The 16,143-nt window shown below is 39.9% G+C and overlaps 1 pseudogene; it reads left to right on the forward strand.

Moving 5' to 3' along the window:
* LOC124973271 (5'-AMP-activated protein kinase subunit beta-2-like) overlaps window positions 1-12,351 on the forward strand; it is a 57,312-nt pseudogene extending 44,961 nt beyond the window's left edge.
* The last annotated feature ends 3,792 nt before the right edge of the window (window positions 12,352-16,143 follow it).

The raw sequence follows: 16,143 nt of genomic DNA on the forward strand, positions 1-16,143 counted from the left end.
CCTGGTCATAGTTAATGCCATATCCCCTACTTTTGATAATGAAGAAATTTGGGGAAGTGTATCTGAATGTATTTCTTCCTTTATCCCTTTTAGGGGCTTTTCTACAAATATAAATGGATTATTAGTCTTAACTATACTGTCAATGGTATCCCTATTCTTGTTTTGCATAATTTGTCAAGCAGGATGAAAATGACTAAACCACCAGGAGAATGTAATTCCTAGGTTAATCGTGCTTGCTATGCTGCAAAAAAACCGGACCCCTGAAAACATGTGAAGAACATCCTAAATCTGATTGGGTCTTAATTAAGAATAAGTCCTCAGTTATATTACATGCCAAAGTCATTTTCTTAGCACTAACAAATAAGTTAATCTTTATCTTTCATGCTAGTATCATTCTCATAACACTAGTAAGTTAATTGATTTTTATTCTATATGTTACAATTATTTCCCCTAACCTAACAAAACCAGTTAATCTTCATGAACTCTTATAATGTTTTTTCTTTTCCCTATTTTAGTTTTAATTTTTTTTTTTTTTGGTGGTGCTGGGGATTTGAACCCAGGGCCATGTGCTTGTGAGACAAGCACTCTACCAACCAAGCTATAAACCCAGCCCTAGTTTTAATTTCTTAATAAAGTAACCAGCTCAACAACAATATCTGGGAAACATCTCACAGCATCTCTCCTTCTGCACTCTGATCTTATGGAGCAACATAAAGAGAACTGACATTAATCAAAATGGCTTTAGTACTTACCTCAAACATCCCCCTTTGCATGACCCACATATTAAATTTTAGGACTCTAAAAGAAAGTCCCCTTTTCTATGTTCCCCTTCCAAGCAAAGACAGAATTAAAGACAGACAGGATAGATATGTGAATGGGTCATATGGAGAAAATGGAGGCCAGTTTGAATTCTGGAAATTGGAGACTGCCCCTGGGGGATTGGAATATCAATGTCTTCAGAGACCTCTGATTACCAAGATTACTGGCCTTTACTACCCCTTCCAAAATGTTGCAGAATGCAAGTTGTTAATTAATGTCCTCTGGGTTGCTTCCTGCCTGAATCACTCCATTTGGTCCTTCCCCCCCCAACCATCTGCTTCTCACATTTTGGCCATCCCACCAGCATCTCCTAGAAAGGAAAGAGATAATGGGAGAGAGAGTAGGAAAACAAAGGAAACTTTAGTCTATAAAAGTTGCCTGGGGGACTGGGGAGATAGCTCAGTAGGTAGAGTGCTTGCCTTGTAAGCACAAGTCCCTGGGTTCGATCCCCAGTACCCCTCCCCCCCAAAAAAAAAGTTTTCAGGGGCTGAGGATATAGCTCAGTTGGTAGAAGGCTTGCCTTGCAAGCATAAGGCCCTGGGTTCAATCTCCAGCGCTGATACCACCATTTACCAGTGACAAGTTCTGCTTCTTCTAATGTTGAAGATTGAGCACTAGAGAAGCATGCCAAGGCAAGAATATTAAACAGGTTTTATTTAAAGGTAATAATACAGACTTCTCCCAGGAGGAAGAAGGGGCCCATGGCTAATGTTCTAAAGTCCCAAGAAGTGAGCACACCCTACATCTTTTATAGGTTAGTCTTTTTTGTTCCCCAGTTCTCTCCCCCCTTATCTCTCCTTCCTGCCTCTATGACCAGGCCTGGTTTTGCATTAAGTGAAAAGTCATGAACAGGGGGAGAGCCAAGGTGATTCAGGCAGATAAGGGCCCAGTGGGCACTAATTAGCAGCTCCATGATTGCAGTCCTTGATAAAGGCAGGTAAATTTGGTAATCATTGGGCTCCAGAGATCCTTGACATTTCATTCTTCCAGGGGCAGTCTCCAACTTCCAGAGGCAGATGGCTTCATGGCTTTATCTCCTCCATTTGACCCGATCCCCTATTTCTACACTAACTACCTGTCCTTAGTCTGGCTTCAGCACCACAAATAGAAAAAGAAAAAGAAAGTGTTGTGCCCAGTGGCTTGAGACCCCACAAAGACCACCAGAGACCACGATCAATGCACGCAACAGAGTCACTTATTAGCAAGCTCAAGTCTGGTAATCAGTGATGCTAAGAGGCCCTGAGCCCTTGTTTAGTAGGGTTTTTATAATGAAAGGCAAGGAGTTTTACAGTGTTGTTTTAATTGGTTAACTTACAAAATTGTATACAAAGCATGTTAGTTTAAGTTCTGGGTCTCCCTGACCTCCAAGAGGAGGGTTGTCATTATCTTTAAGTTTGCTTTTTGAACTTGGCCTTTACAGATAAGATAAGAGACAAGACGTAAATTCTTTGCGGCTTTTATGAGGGGTTGAAGGCAGTTTGGGAAGAGACTCATATTTACACAGGTGCAAGTTTTTTCTATCTTTCATTCCCCCCTCTCTAAGAACATTTAGAGAGCCAATCTTGGGTCTCTATTGTTTTAATTCTTGCTGATTAATGGACTGATATTGGGCCTTAGCACCATTAGCTGTACCGTATTTATTCTATCTTTAAAAAAAGCAATTAACTTATTTAAAATTCAGGGGTCAAAAAGTTAAAATAAGCAAAAGCAGAGCTAAGGGGGCCTACTAGGGTAGAGATTAGGGTAGCAAGCCAAGGTGACCTATTGAACCATGCTTCAAATCAATTTTCTTGGGCCTCCCTCTCCCGCTTTCTCTTGGCGAGACCCTCTCTGTCCTTAACCATGGATTCCCTCACTACTCCAGAATGATTAGCATAAAACCAACATTCTTCTTCCAGGGCTGCACATAGACCTTCTTTCTTACAGTCTTTAAAGGCAGGTAAATTTGGTAATTAATGAGCTTGGGGGATCCTTAACATTTTATTCTCCCAGGGGCAGTCTCCAACTTCGAGAGGCAGATGGCCTTCATGGCCTTCATTTCCTCAATTTGACCCGATCCCATATTTCTATACTGACTGTCTGTCCCCAATTCTGACTTCATTGCCCCCCCTTTTGCTATAGCAACTCTTAACTGCTGTAAGGAAAAGAAAGGGGGCGCCGAAAATTCTGGCTGCTTTGAAGCTGAAAGGGGGCAGTGAGGGGCAAGAAGTTTGGAGTTCCTTTTTCTAAAATTGGGTCAATCGAGGGGTCCAAGGTAGAAGTCTGTTTGGGGAAGAGCAGGTTGTAAAGTTATCTGGGGGTGGGTGCTTCTATGATAGAAGAACAAAAAGACATGGGTACTGAAATGAGATTGATACAATTTAAATGTTGCACAATCTGGAACATGCCAATGAATATCATAAAGATGACAGAAGTCAATAATTCCTCACCATGGGGTGGAAGAACTGAGAAGTTGTTCCCATACAAGGCGTAGCAAAGGCTGGAAGGGACAAGGCCTTTATTTGGTGACTTTAACATTGTCCACGTTATCAGAAATGTAAACACAATATTTAACTCTTAATGTCATTGAGGTCCCCAGAAAATATAGTTAAGCTACTTAATGTCATCTGATTTTTGTACAATATCCCTTTATTGGTATAACCTGTGTTTAGTAGAGATCTCTATATTTCTGTTACTTAGGGCTAGATAATCATACTAGCAAACATAGATTAAGCCTACCTGTGACTGTAGGCATTAAACTGACTAAAATCTTCTGACTCTGGCAGTTTCCCTTGATAGTTTTCAGGCACATTTGCCTAAGAATCTTTCCTTTGTAGCTTCCACTCTTAATTTTAGTGGGCTAACACAAGTGTACATCTTAAGTTTCTTTAAACTATTATTTCTTTTAAATGCCCAAGAATGGCTATATTTTGGTTTTAACTGTTTTTTTGGGTTTCCAAGATCAAGCTGGTCAAATTGGCCTGGTTCCTGTCTTGTTAAAGAGTCAGCTGAGTTTCCACAGGGGTCACTCTTAGAGAACTTAAGAGCAGCTTCTTAGCTCCACCTGTGCCATTGGTTAGGCAGGGTCTCCTTGATGAGGTGGCTTCCTTTGGAAGCATCAAGGGATGTCTCCCTTTTTCCATGATCCTCCTCTGCAACAGATACACTGAGTGATTTTTCATCCTCTAGTGGTCTCAACAATCTTCTTGATCAGGAGGTTGTGTGACCCAGAGTTGCAACACTCCTTAGAGAAGTCCTCTTATTCCCTGTGTTCAGGCTGACTTTGAGGGCAAGATACTGTTTTTTTTTTTTTTTCTTGGCCTCTGTATTTAATTCCAATTTCTGTTTGATTTTAACCATCCAGCAAGTCAGTCTCACCAGTGATAAAGTAAGAGTACTGGGCTTTAGCTTCAATGTTCATAACTTTACAGCCATTTACCCTTTTTTAAAGTACTACCACATACTATCTGTTTTGAAGGTGATGGCCTATTATCACAAGTTACCTAGGTTGTATGTTCTGGAAGCAGCTACTTCTGCAAAACAGTAACAGGCAACAGTTTTACAAAATGAAATTGGCAAGAGTAAAAACATATTTAGCTTGTATAATAGTTATCTTGAATTTTGGCTGAGTTCTACATTTTATACCCTGTTTGAGATCACAGTAATCTTTACAACAAACATCAAACTTTTGAGCACAACTTTAAATGAGTTAAAGTCTGGCTTTCTTTGGAGACATTCTAACATGCAGCAGGGTGAGGCAGAGCCTTATCTCAGGTAAGGCAGGGCTCTTCACAAATCTTAAGTAAAATGTTCTAATCCTAAAGCTAATTTTTGCCCCTTTTGCCATGACCAGCATGACCAAATTTTCAAGTTCAGTGAGGGTCAAAGGAGTATTAGAAAATAAAGGTTTATAAACACAGATTTTTGAAGATTAAGCTGAGATCAGATGAAGCTCTGTTCTCTGATGGAAATGCAGACCTAAAGAGTTATGTTAGCAATCTTTATACATGTCTTATTATTAGGTTAAAGACTATGGAAGCATTATTCTTTGTTTTCAGGAAAGCTACAGAGACTAGAACACCTACATAACTTTTTCCCACAACTGCAAAGTGCAATGTTAGGAACTCTGTGTAGCTCTCAAAGAAGTCCAGTGTCCAAAGTTACTGTAAGATGGGCAGGAACTAGAGAAGGGAGCTGATGAAACATTGGTTATCTAGCAAAACAATTTCTTTCTGCCCAAGAGCTGTATGCCTGAGATCAAAGTAAGAGCTGATAGGACTCCTGTACAGAGTCTCCCCAGGGAGGCTACTGCAACAGCAGTAAGGCATCTTGTGCTCCTACACAGGAACACTCCCAGGCACCAGGCATGCTACAGTCATGAGGTCAGAGACCCCAATCTTAGTCATTGTTGTCCCATTTTTGCTATTGTGCATTACACTCTTTCTTAAATGTCATTTTAAGAAGTTTACATATGTTGATTTCTGAGTCCATATGAACATTAGTTAACACAGTCTAACATTATATCCAAAACAGGAATCAATCAAAGAAAGGCTGAGAGAGCTTTTAACTTTTCTTTTGTGTAGCGAAATGCTTTCACCTTCTATGATATGAACCTTTAAACAAATCAGGTTGTCACTAACTCTCAGAAATACATTTACATTTAAATTTTTATCTCAGTGAAATAAGTAACCAATTTTACAAATACCTTACTGATAATAGGTCCCATAATAGAACATTAAATGATAGAAATAAATCACCAATAAAATGTACTATTTTAAGTTTAAAATTACCATTACAGACAAGTTTATTCTGGAGAATAGCAGCTTGACAAATTTCCTGCTTTAAAACCTTGTATACCTGGAAAATATGAATACATTTAATATACAAAGAGTGACCATTTCACAATTACCTTGACACTTTAATCTTACTAAATTTGGTCTTTAAAGAAAAATTTAGACTCTGTAACATAGTACAATACTCTTAAGAGTTGTTTAACCATAATTGTGTAAACCCCAATTTTTAAAACTAATTATTTTAAGGAATAAAATTTAATAGACACAAAGTTAAGAGTGACTTAGTGTTTCTAAGAAATCCTTGTCATTTTACCATGTCAATTTACCATATAGGTTAAACTTTGGCTTATATTAGAACATTAGTATTTCACCTTAGGAAAAACCTTAAATAGCTTTAGCTGTCTCACATGCATACAACCAACTTAGTTACATGCAAACTTGTTGAAACTTGCCCTTCACTTACAGACTTTCTTAGAACTTACTTAGACCTTCATGTATTTCATCACATAAATCCTTTCTTACCCAGAAACATTTCCTTTTCCCTTTTACTAAATGTATTTTCATACCCAGAACCTTTTATTTTCTTTTCCTTTTCTGTCGACACCTTTTTGTTCACATTCTGAAATAACTCTTGTGAAATTTTTGAATTTAGACAAATTACTCCAATTTAACAGGATAAAATACTTTGTTTTTTATAGTACTCTAACTGAAAACACAGTGAGATGGGAGATGGTAACTCTAAATCCGAATCTAAGATCTCCTTGGAGATTAGCAGAACTGGAGGGGGAGCAGGGGGAAGTGGTAAGGGAGCAGATGGAATGCTCACCCTCCCAGTTGAGGTTTTATCTGTTAGAACATAACTCTTAATAACCTTGTTTTTAGTAATGACACAAAGAAATTTTAAACCCTTTTTAATTTACCAACCTATGAAAACACCAATAATGTTTAAGTATGTAACTCCATGGAATTTAAAGACTTAAGAGTACTTGATGTTATTTAGGAATTAGCATTTTAACTTTGGAAATTAATCAGATGTCACCAACAAACACATTTGAGTAGTCCCATACATGTTAAATTTAATTTACTTATTTTGAAAAAAACCAAGATATCAGACAAGTGTCCTGAACAGTATTTGCCATCTCTTTCCTGTTGAAGAAAAGTTCTAGAAACAATTGATATTAGACATTGTTTAACATCAACATTTCATTAATTTGACCACCTAGAGACTTGCGAATTATTTCTAAAGACATTTTACTTTTATTAGTTTACCCAATTTAAATCAACCCTTTTAAATCACATGAATAAAAGGATTTGGGTACATTTTTAAAATTTTAATTTTAGGAGTGCTCAATTTTGATACAGACAAAACATGACATTAGACAGCATGATATACAAATAATACAGAATCAAAGGCCTTGTAACTTTATAGGTGAATCTCCATTGCAGTGTAGCAGATGTTCAAAAACTCTAAATAAAAAATAGAAATGATCAAAAAGGAAAAAAAAATCATTAACCTAGGTATGTAGGATCAAAATTATGAACTCAAAAATACAGCATAAAAGAAAAACAAAACAAAACAAGAATCCAAGAAAATGAGTTAGTTCTGTGTAGCAGCCCAGGAGTTAAAAACGGACAACTTTTTTTCTTCTTTTCTTCAGGTCACCCCCCCCCTTCTAGCTGAGACTGCTGCAGTCTACATTCCAATGCAGGCTTCAGCAAGGCCAGGCAAGGGGAAGGGGGGATCACCTAGGACTTTTTAACCCTTTTTCTTCCTAGTTGAGATATCAGGTTAGGTTTGAATGTGGAAAATCACAAAACATTATTTCTCACTACTTTTGAGGAATGGAACTGCTGAACTATCTGCCAAGGGGGATTGGAGTAAACAAATCTCCAGGAACAAGGAGAAGGACTGTAATGTACCCTGCAATGAGTATCCCTAAGCCTAAGATAAGATTAACACAATGAAGAATTTAATATGAGACAAGAGTAAAGACCGTATGGTACAATACACAAACAGACAGACATATAGCGTGCTAAATCAAAATTGGCTAGTTGGTATTTTGTCAACAAAAACAAACAATTTCCAATTGTGACAAAGAGTCGCCCAGATGCAACACAAAGACTTCCCAGATGCAACACAAAAGTTTTCCAGATGTGACAGTCACCCAGATGTGACAGAGTCACCCAGATGCAGCACAAAAGCTGCCCAGATGGGTCGAGGGGACATCTCCCAAGACCCTGCTGGGGTCCTATAGCACATCCACCAGGACTTTGCCAGTCCAGAACCAGAACCTGCAGGCAATCCAGACCAGAAAAAATGCAGCAATGCCTTACTCACTGGCCGAAGGTGTCACTTATGACTCTATGATCAGGTGTCTGGGTGGGCTTGGGGCATCCCGGGTGAGCCTCCAAGATGTTGTGCCCAACAGCTCGAGACCCCACAAAGACCACCAGAGACCATGATCAATGCAAGCAACAAAGAATCATTTATTAGCAAGCTCGAGCCTGGTCGTCCGCACACTCGGTAACCAGTGATGCTAAGAGGCCCCGAGCACTTGTTTAGCAGGGTTTTTATAATGAAAGGCAAGCAGTTTTGCAGTGTTGTTTTAATTGGTTAACATATAAAATTGTATACAAAGCACGTTAGTTTAAGTTCTGGGTCTCCCTGACCTCCAGGAGGAGGGTTGTCATTATCTTTAAGTTTGCCTTTTGGGTCAACCACTTGACCTTTACAGATAAGATAAGAGATGAGATGTAAATTCTTTGTGGCTTTTGTGAGGGGTTGAGGGCAGTTTGGGAATAGCCTTGTAATTACACAGGTGCAAGCTTTTTCTATCTTTTCAAAAGATACAGGGTGCTTTCACTATCTTGGGAGAGGAGAATACTAACAAAGGCCCCCTTCTCTCTTCTGGGAGAAATCTGTGTTACTACTTTTAAATAAAACCTGCTTTATATGCTTGCCTCAGTCTGCTTATCTAATGTTCAAACTTCAACATTTTAGGAAGCAAAATTCATCAACAATAACCAGCAGTATTACCAGCACAAAACTAGAGACTTCAATGTCCAATTTTCCCCTTCCTTTCAGAGTCTAAAATTTGGATATGGAAAAAAAAAAAAAAAAAACCCCAGAATGGTGAGACCTGAGAAGAGGGAATGAAAAAGAAAGTCATATATTGAAAGCTTTCCCAGTTCATTTTTCCCAATGACAGAACAATCCCTAGAAAAGAAGCCAAAGAATAAATCCTTTCCCAGCAACAATACAATGAAGGGAAAGACAGAAACACTGAAAGCTGATCCCAGAGCCTCCACTCTTCTCCAAATTAAAATATTGCCCAATACAAAATTTCAACTTCTCAAAAACCTGTTTCCTGAGTGCCCAAGCTGACTGTTGACCACAGACTCTTCCAATTTTGTCCAGAAAAAAAGATCCCAAATTTATCAGTGTCCAAGCTGACATGCTCATTAAGTCACCTCTCAGAATAACCTGTAAAAACCTAGTCCTCTCCTTTCTTTCAGTGGCTCATTTTTCACTAAGAAAGTGGGTTCATCAGAGGCATGAAACTCTTTTTCATTACAACAGATGATTCATGAAGATTGCATCCATCTGGCCTGGCCTTTCTATGCTAACAGAATCAACTGTGTTTCATGGTTATTTTTTTTGTTTTCTTTTTTTTTTTTTTGGTATTGCTGTTTTCTTTGTTTCTTTGTTGTAGGTCCCCAGGAATCCAACCAAGTTCCTCAGGCATGCTCAACAGTTTGTGCATGCTCTATCATGGCTGAACTGATCCCCAATCCCTGGCCTTTGAGTTTTTTTCTTCTATAGACATCTAACTCTTGCTGAGGAAGAAGAAATGGAGCAACAGGAGAAAAGGAAGGATGGGTCTTCTTTCTGGTCTTTTTTTGTTGTTGCTGTTACTGGGCATTGAACACAAGGACACTTTGTCACTCAGCCACATTTCCAGCCCTTTTTATTTTTTACTTTGAGATGAGGTCTCACTAAGTTGCATGGGGCAACACTAAATTGCTGAGGATGGTCTTGAACTTGCAGATCTTCCTATCTTCCTTAGCCTCCCAACTCCCTTGGAAAATGGGCAGACATGGGCCACCATGCCTGGTTTGGTCTTTTTTTTTTTTCTTTTTTTTCTTATATACTGTAGTTGAAGCAATGAGTGGGGAGACATTACTTTCACCCTTGTTATCTGTTCAAGTTCTTCAGCCTCAACCATCCCCCAGAAGATGTCTCTGGTGGCTCTCCCCTGCCTTTGTCAAAGAATCCTATTTCCATTCTGTCATTTAAGTCAGAATCCACCCTTACCTCCAAGCCCAGCCCACCCCACATCCCAAGAAGTTGTCCCTGTACCTGTCACTACCAGAGGTCAAGAATAAAACACTCTTGGGCAGAGGTTGTGGCTCAGTTGTACAGCACTTGCCTCACATGTGTGAGGCACTGGGTTCTATCCTTAGCACCACATATAAATAGATGCATAAAATAAAGGTCTATCAGCAAATAAATTTAAAAAAAGAATAAAACACTTCTCCCCTGAGACAATGGAATGATAGTTCTCAGGGCCTGGGTGAGGTTGAAAGATAAATAAACAAAAAGGACAAAATGATTTTTTTCTTTAATTATTTTTTGATGGAACCCAAGGGCTCTTGAGAACAGAGTCACATCCCCAGCCCTATTTATTTATTTATTTATTTATTTATTTATTTATTTATTTATTCATTGATTCATTTACTTAGGGTCTCACTAAGTTGCTGAGGTTAACTGAATTCTGGAGATCCTGCCTCAGCCTCTTGAGATGCTGTGCCACCATGACACCCTTGACAGGCATGTGCTGCTATTCCTGGCTGCACATATATCAAATATTTATAATAATGATGCTTTCTCTAGTAAACATCAGGCTTCAATAGACCATATGTAAAATGAGCCTAGACTTAGTATTTTACTAGGCAATCTACAGCAAATGCTTAATATATACACATAGTGTGCATGTGAGATTCAAGAAAATGATGATTCATTGGTTTATTTCATTTTTTCTTCTTAAAGAAAATACAACTGTATAAGTGAAATAAGTTTGTGCTGCTGCTCTGAGTGAAGTAAAAAAATTAAAAACCACTAACAAGATAATTTTGAGATTTTGAATTTAGGTAACACAAATCTGGTGCATATTACATGACAGATACGCACAGAACACACACACACCTCTTTAAATCTACTAATTCTAAAATCTAAGCCAAATGGCAAATTAATTTTAGGTAAAATACATGCACAACTTGTGTGGAAAATAAAACTTCCTAAAAAAATGTAGCTTCCTGTGTTGAGATATTTCAGTGTTGTGAGGACAAGAATATCATCATAGATGTGAATGTCAGTGATGGTGGTACCATGTGGTGTTTTTGTTGTTATTTGTTTGGAACTTTTTTTGGCAGTGTGGGGTGAAGGCAGCAGACCAAGTGCCTTCCAGTTTTTTGGGCAAATACGTACCACCAGTCCTTTGGAATGTGTGTTTGCTGGGGTTGCAACTCAGCAGGAGAACACTTGTTTTACATGTGTGAGGCACTGGGTTTGATTCTCAGCACATTTAAAGATAAATAAAACAAAGTTATTGTATCGACTATAACCCAAAAAAAGAAAAATATTCAAGAGGGCTGAGGTTGTAGCTTACTGGTAGAGCTCTTGCCTGTGTGTGAGGCACTGGGTTCAATCCTCAGCACCTCATGAAAATCAGTTTTAAAAATTATAAAGAAATATAGCATTAAAAATCTTTTAAAAATTAAAGAAATGACACTTTGCATGGAAAGAAGGAGAACCACAAACTGAGTACCTTCTGCAACTCAAGGAGTCTTGAGGTATGCCTTCTCAAAATATGCTCAGATTATTAATTATCTGAAGCTGCAATCACTGGAGCAATTGTAAATTTAAAAAGAGCCATGGGGCTAAGAATATAGCTCAGTGGCAGAGCACTTCCCTAAAGTACACCGAGCCCTTGGTTGAATCCCCAGTACTGGAAGGAGAAGGAGGGAGGGTGAGTGTTGCGAGGGGCAGAGAGACAAGAGACTAGAATTTGGTTCCAAACAAATTGGCTTTATTTGATACACTCGGGATAACACAAACCTAATATTCCTAATATCACACATCAATTAAATCATATGACAAATAAACACACCTCAATCAAATAGTCCAAAATCCTCTCTGCCTTGTCGATTCCAACGACCCTGAATGCGATGTTATCTTAGTTGGAGGGAAGACGATGACTGGTCTCAGAACTTCCTCCAGCTGATGGTCTGGGAATTGAGGACAGGCAGGCTGTGCTGGCCGTGAAGCTGTCACAGCACGGGAGTCTTGGTGGTCTCGAGGGTTGGATGATCAGTGGGGCTCTCGAACCTGGCTGATGTGGATTCATCAGGAGATCCGGGCTGAGCTGAGGAGTTATCTGAGAGGGGAGTTTATATACCCTTCTTCTTGACTAGTTTCCAATTCTGGTCCAGATGGTGTCTTTTTCCTTGGTGCAAAGCTTTCGTGACACTTATGTCTTTTTGGCTTACTGTCCACTAGGGGCTTGCCAATTATTCGTCAGACATCGCAGTCTGGTCCTTTCAGGGATCCTGTGCTCTGTCCAAGGTGGGTGCAGAGCACCTGCAGACAATCACACTGCCACCCGTGTTGGCTACAGAAGATGACATCACTATCCGCCAGGCTCCACACTGGCGCCAGTACCATGCCCTGATGATGCCACCCCTTCAGAGCCAAAAGTGAACTGTGCCTGCGCCTGCGCACTCTGGCCTCCCAGGAAGTGGTGGGTAGTCTTTAGATCACCAGGGCTGGGCCTAGGTGAGCTTGCTTGGCCCCAGTACAACAGAGGTGTGGAGAGTGCTTTTGTCAAGTACCAGAAACTTTGGTGTAAAACCCAGGCAGATCTCTGGATGACCAAGAATTGGAGGGTGGCCTGGAGGCCTCCACTGTTGTTTTCCTGTCCCTTGTGGACATGAGGTTTTTGTAAAATAGAAGAAATGTGAGGGGTGAGGGAAACTTGCCTGCTGGTAGATTGGGGGGAGCTCAGATTATAATGAATGTTCAATTTTTAAATGGATAATGTTATAATTGGAATCACTTTCTTTTGTTTCCTAACTTGCAGGTTTTAGGTAGAGTTTAGGTACATCCAAGGTGTTGGAGGTTTGTTACCAGAACAATACCACTGAATGACAAGACAGGGAGAGGTAACATCACGTCTTTGTTTACTTTAAGTGCCATTGCCATGACAATTCCCGCCACTGAGGACTTATCACCATGGCAGCTCCAACCTCAGGTTTGTCCTTCTAAAATGACCAATGAGAATGAAGTGGACAGTATTCTAATTTGGTTTTCTAAAGTAACCAATGAGCGAACATCAGACACTATTCTGATCAGGTATTACAAGTTAATCAATGGGAGCAAATGCTATAAGGTTTTCAATCATGTCCGTATAGGTAAGTGAATAACTCAGAACCCAGCATGTAAGATTGATTTGTCGACATGGGAGTATTGAGCTTCTTTTGCTAGGCTTACTCCAGTCTACCTTACAGAATGCTGCTTTCACATTCACCTTCAATAATTCTATACTTTGTCTGTTACTTCTGTGTTTCTTGCTCAGTTCTTTCTTAGCACATCAAGGACTTGGACCCCAACTGGCACCCCAACAATAACAGTACCTGAGCAATGCAATGGGAATATGCATCTTGTAAACTATTGGCAAAGAGGTTGAGGCAAGGACAACAATTTAAAGACAAAAATGATGAGGATTAGATCAGCTACTTCAAAAGTTTAAACCTTGACCACCACTGTTAAATACAAGAGTGACCTCAATCTGAGATTGCCCAGACAATTATTGGACAGATCCTTGTAGAAGCACTTTTTGTATAAAGTTGTAGTGGTCTCTGTACAAATTGTGATCATGGCAGAATATTTTGTGATAGTTACTAACAAGTAACTGTTACCCCCTCTGAGTCAGTATTCATTTATAACCAATCTGAACTACAATTCAGGGATGAGGAGGCAAGAGTTTGGGACTTCAGGACCACCTATGCTTATTTCTCAGATTTATGACCATCTTTAGAGTGCAGGTGCTTATTTCTCAAATTCATGGCTGTCTTCACAGAGTGCAGGTGTAGGAGAAGAAGTGTATATTTGAGGCTGGTTTAAAAATACTTTTGTCTTTTCTTTATTAAAAATCTCACTGAGGGGCCACTCCACTTTTTCCAGTCCTTGCAATGAGTCCTAATTTCCGCCCCTCATACCTGGCTTGCACAGGCAGTTGGGCTTGACACTGGAACCTGCTCAGGGTGGCAGCTGCAGCAACACTGGACAGGTAGGAAACACCTGAACCTGGTGTCTATGACTAACCTCTAGTGTTTCATATTCATAAATGTATGTGAGAACAACAGCACTTAGTAGAATCCATAAAGAGCCATGGCAAACTAAGGAGAAAGCACTTCTACCCAGTTGGTTGCCCTACATCATCTCCCCCAATCCCTGGCATTTATCTGTTGTCTTCTTGTTGTTGCTATAACTCCTCATCTTCATAGAGACAGGTGCAAACCTCCCACCCCTACCTGTCTCACACCCCAGGTGCACCGTTTCTCCTGTGCTTTCAAGTCTTCTTGCCTCTCAGTATCTTTTTTTTATCCAGCAGAGGGCAGTGGTTCTGCATTTTCTAGTTTTCTTTCCAACTAATGCCTGAGGTTCCTAAATATGGTTAACCATCCCTGGCTTGGTAAACCCTCCGGGGAGTCCCAGCTCTCCCTATCACTACTCTTTGTGAGGAAGATTCTAAAATCCATACTTACCTTTCACTCTGTTTTATGTTTTGCTCCACTCTTAGTTTCCAGGCTCTGACATCATCATCAATTTTCTGTGGAGTTTCTATGACTATGTCTGCAGTCAAGATGGCATGAAACTGCTCAGTTAGCTTTTGGGTGGAGGAGCAGCAGTAGACAGGAAGAACCAGTGGATTTCAAGAGATGTCATTTGTCCTCCAGCCTTCTGTCCAGTACTGTCTACATCTCAGCCTCAACTTCCAGGTCTTTCTTTGTGTGCTTTTACTTGCCTTCATCTCAGTGGAGAGGTACCAAGGAGCGTTTACATAAAGATTTCTACAGTATCCTGGTTCCTTTTGCTGGTACTTTCCTCCTCAATCCCTCTCAACACACAGTTCAAGAGGCTTCCATCAGGTCACTATGACCTCAGACCTCAGGCAGACTACAGGTAAAACATGCTCATAAGGATTAGAATACAAATGTCACATGTTCTGAGGCTGCTTCAAAGAGATGAGGGCATCTTCTTCCTGCTCCCACCTCCACATTTGTCAGAGTCTAGCTTTCTCAGCTGTCTTTCACAGGAGCATGAGAAAAGGTGAGGACCTGAGTCTGGGCTACTCTGTTCTATCTCTTCTATCAGTGAGTTGAGGTAAAGTTTGATAGCCAGTAGATGAAACTTTGCATTAAAAAGTCATTCTTATGTATATGCTATAAAATCTTTCTTATTTTTTGTTTAATTTTTCAGTATTGAAGATTGAACCTGAGCTATATACCCCAAGACTTTTTTTTTTTTGATATGGTCTATTTAGTTTATCCAGGCTGACCTCAAACTTGAGATCCTCCTCAGTCTCCCAAGTCATTGGTATTACAAGAATACACCACCATACCTGATTAGTGTTTTGAAATGTTTTAATTTTAATTTCTATGATCTTTATTTGGGGGAATGCATCATTACCAGTTCTTGCATGTGTTGAAGAGCCCCATCAACAGAGAAGTACCCATGTCACTCATTCTAAACCATGCCTAATTTATCCTTCTTTGTAGACTCCTTGTTTGGAGAAGGAGCTGAAAGACTCCTGCCCAGGTACACTGCCCTTGGCCCTGGTCACATTCCACTCACATTTGCCAATCCTCTACTACCCATAACACTCTACATGGCTATTATATGGGGCATAAAAAAACAAAATGCAAGCCCAGGTTCATGGGCACCACTCCAGTACAGACACATATGTCAGAAACTCCTTTTCCCACCACATCAGCACATCCAGTATGCCCATCAGCATCATTGTGATTCTTACTAGGGGGAACACACCTGGTGAGGTATATGTGGATGGCACGATACCATTATTTTCAGACACCAACTGTCATCCAACCCATGTGGGATGACAGTGCTCCATCACCAGGAGTCCATGCCAACACTGACCATTAGTAAGGTCAAACCCAGGACAACTGTATTGACCAGTAGAGTAGGAGACCAAAACTCCCCCAAGAACTATCAAACACACAGGGCCACACCTAGTGGGCAACTATTCTCAAATCAAACCCAGGCCACCAGAGCCTCCATCTGTCCATCACACACCATAGCCAGAAAAAAGCTCTATGAATTCACAGAGCTCATCTTTTATGTGTGTGGGAGAAACAGAGATTCAACTCAGGGGCACTCAATGACTGAATCACATCCCCAGTCCTATTTTGTATTTTATTTACACAAAGGATCTCACTGAGTTGCTTAGAACCTTACTTTTAATGTGACTAG

The sequence above is a fragment of the Sciurus carolinensis genome (genome assembly GCF_902686445.1).
Source record: "Sciurus carolinensis chromosome 14 unlocalized genomic scaffold, mSciCar1.2 scaffold_115_arrow_ctg1, whole genome shotgun sequence".
Lineage (NCBI taxonomy): Eukaryota > Metazoa > Chordata > Mammalia > Rodentia > Sciuridae > Sciurus > Sciurus carolinensis.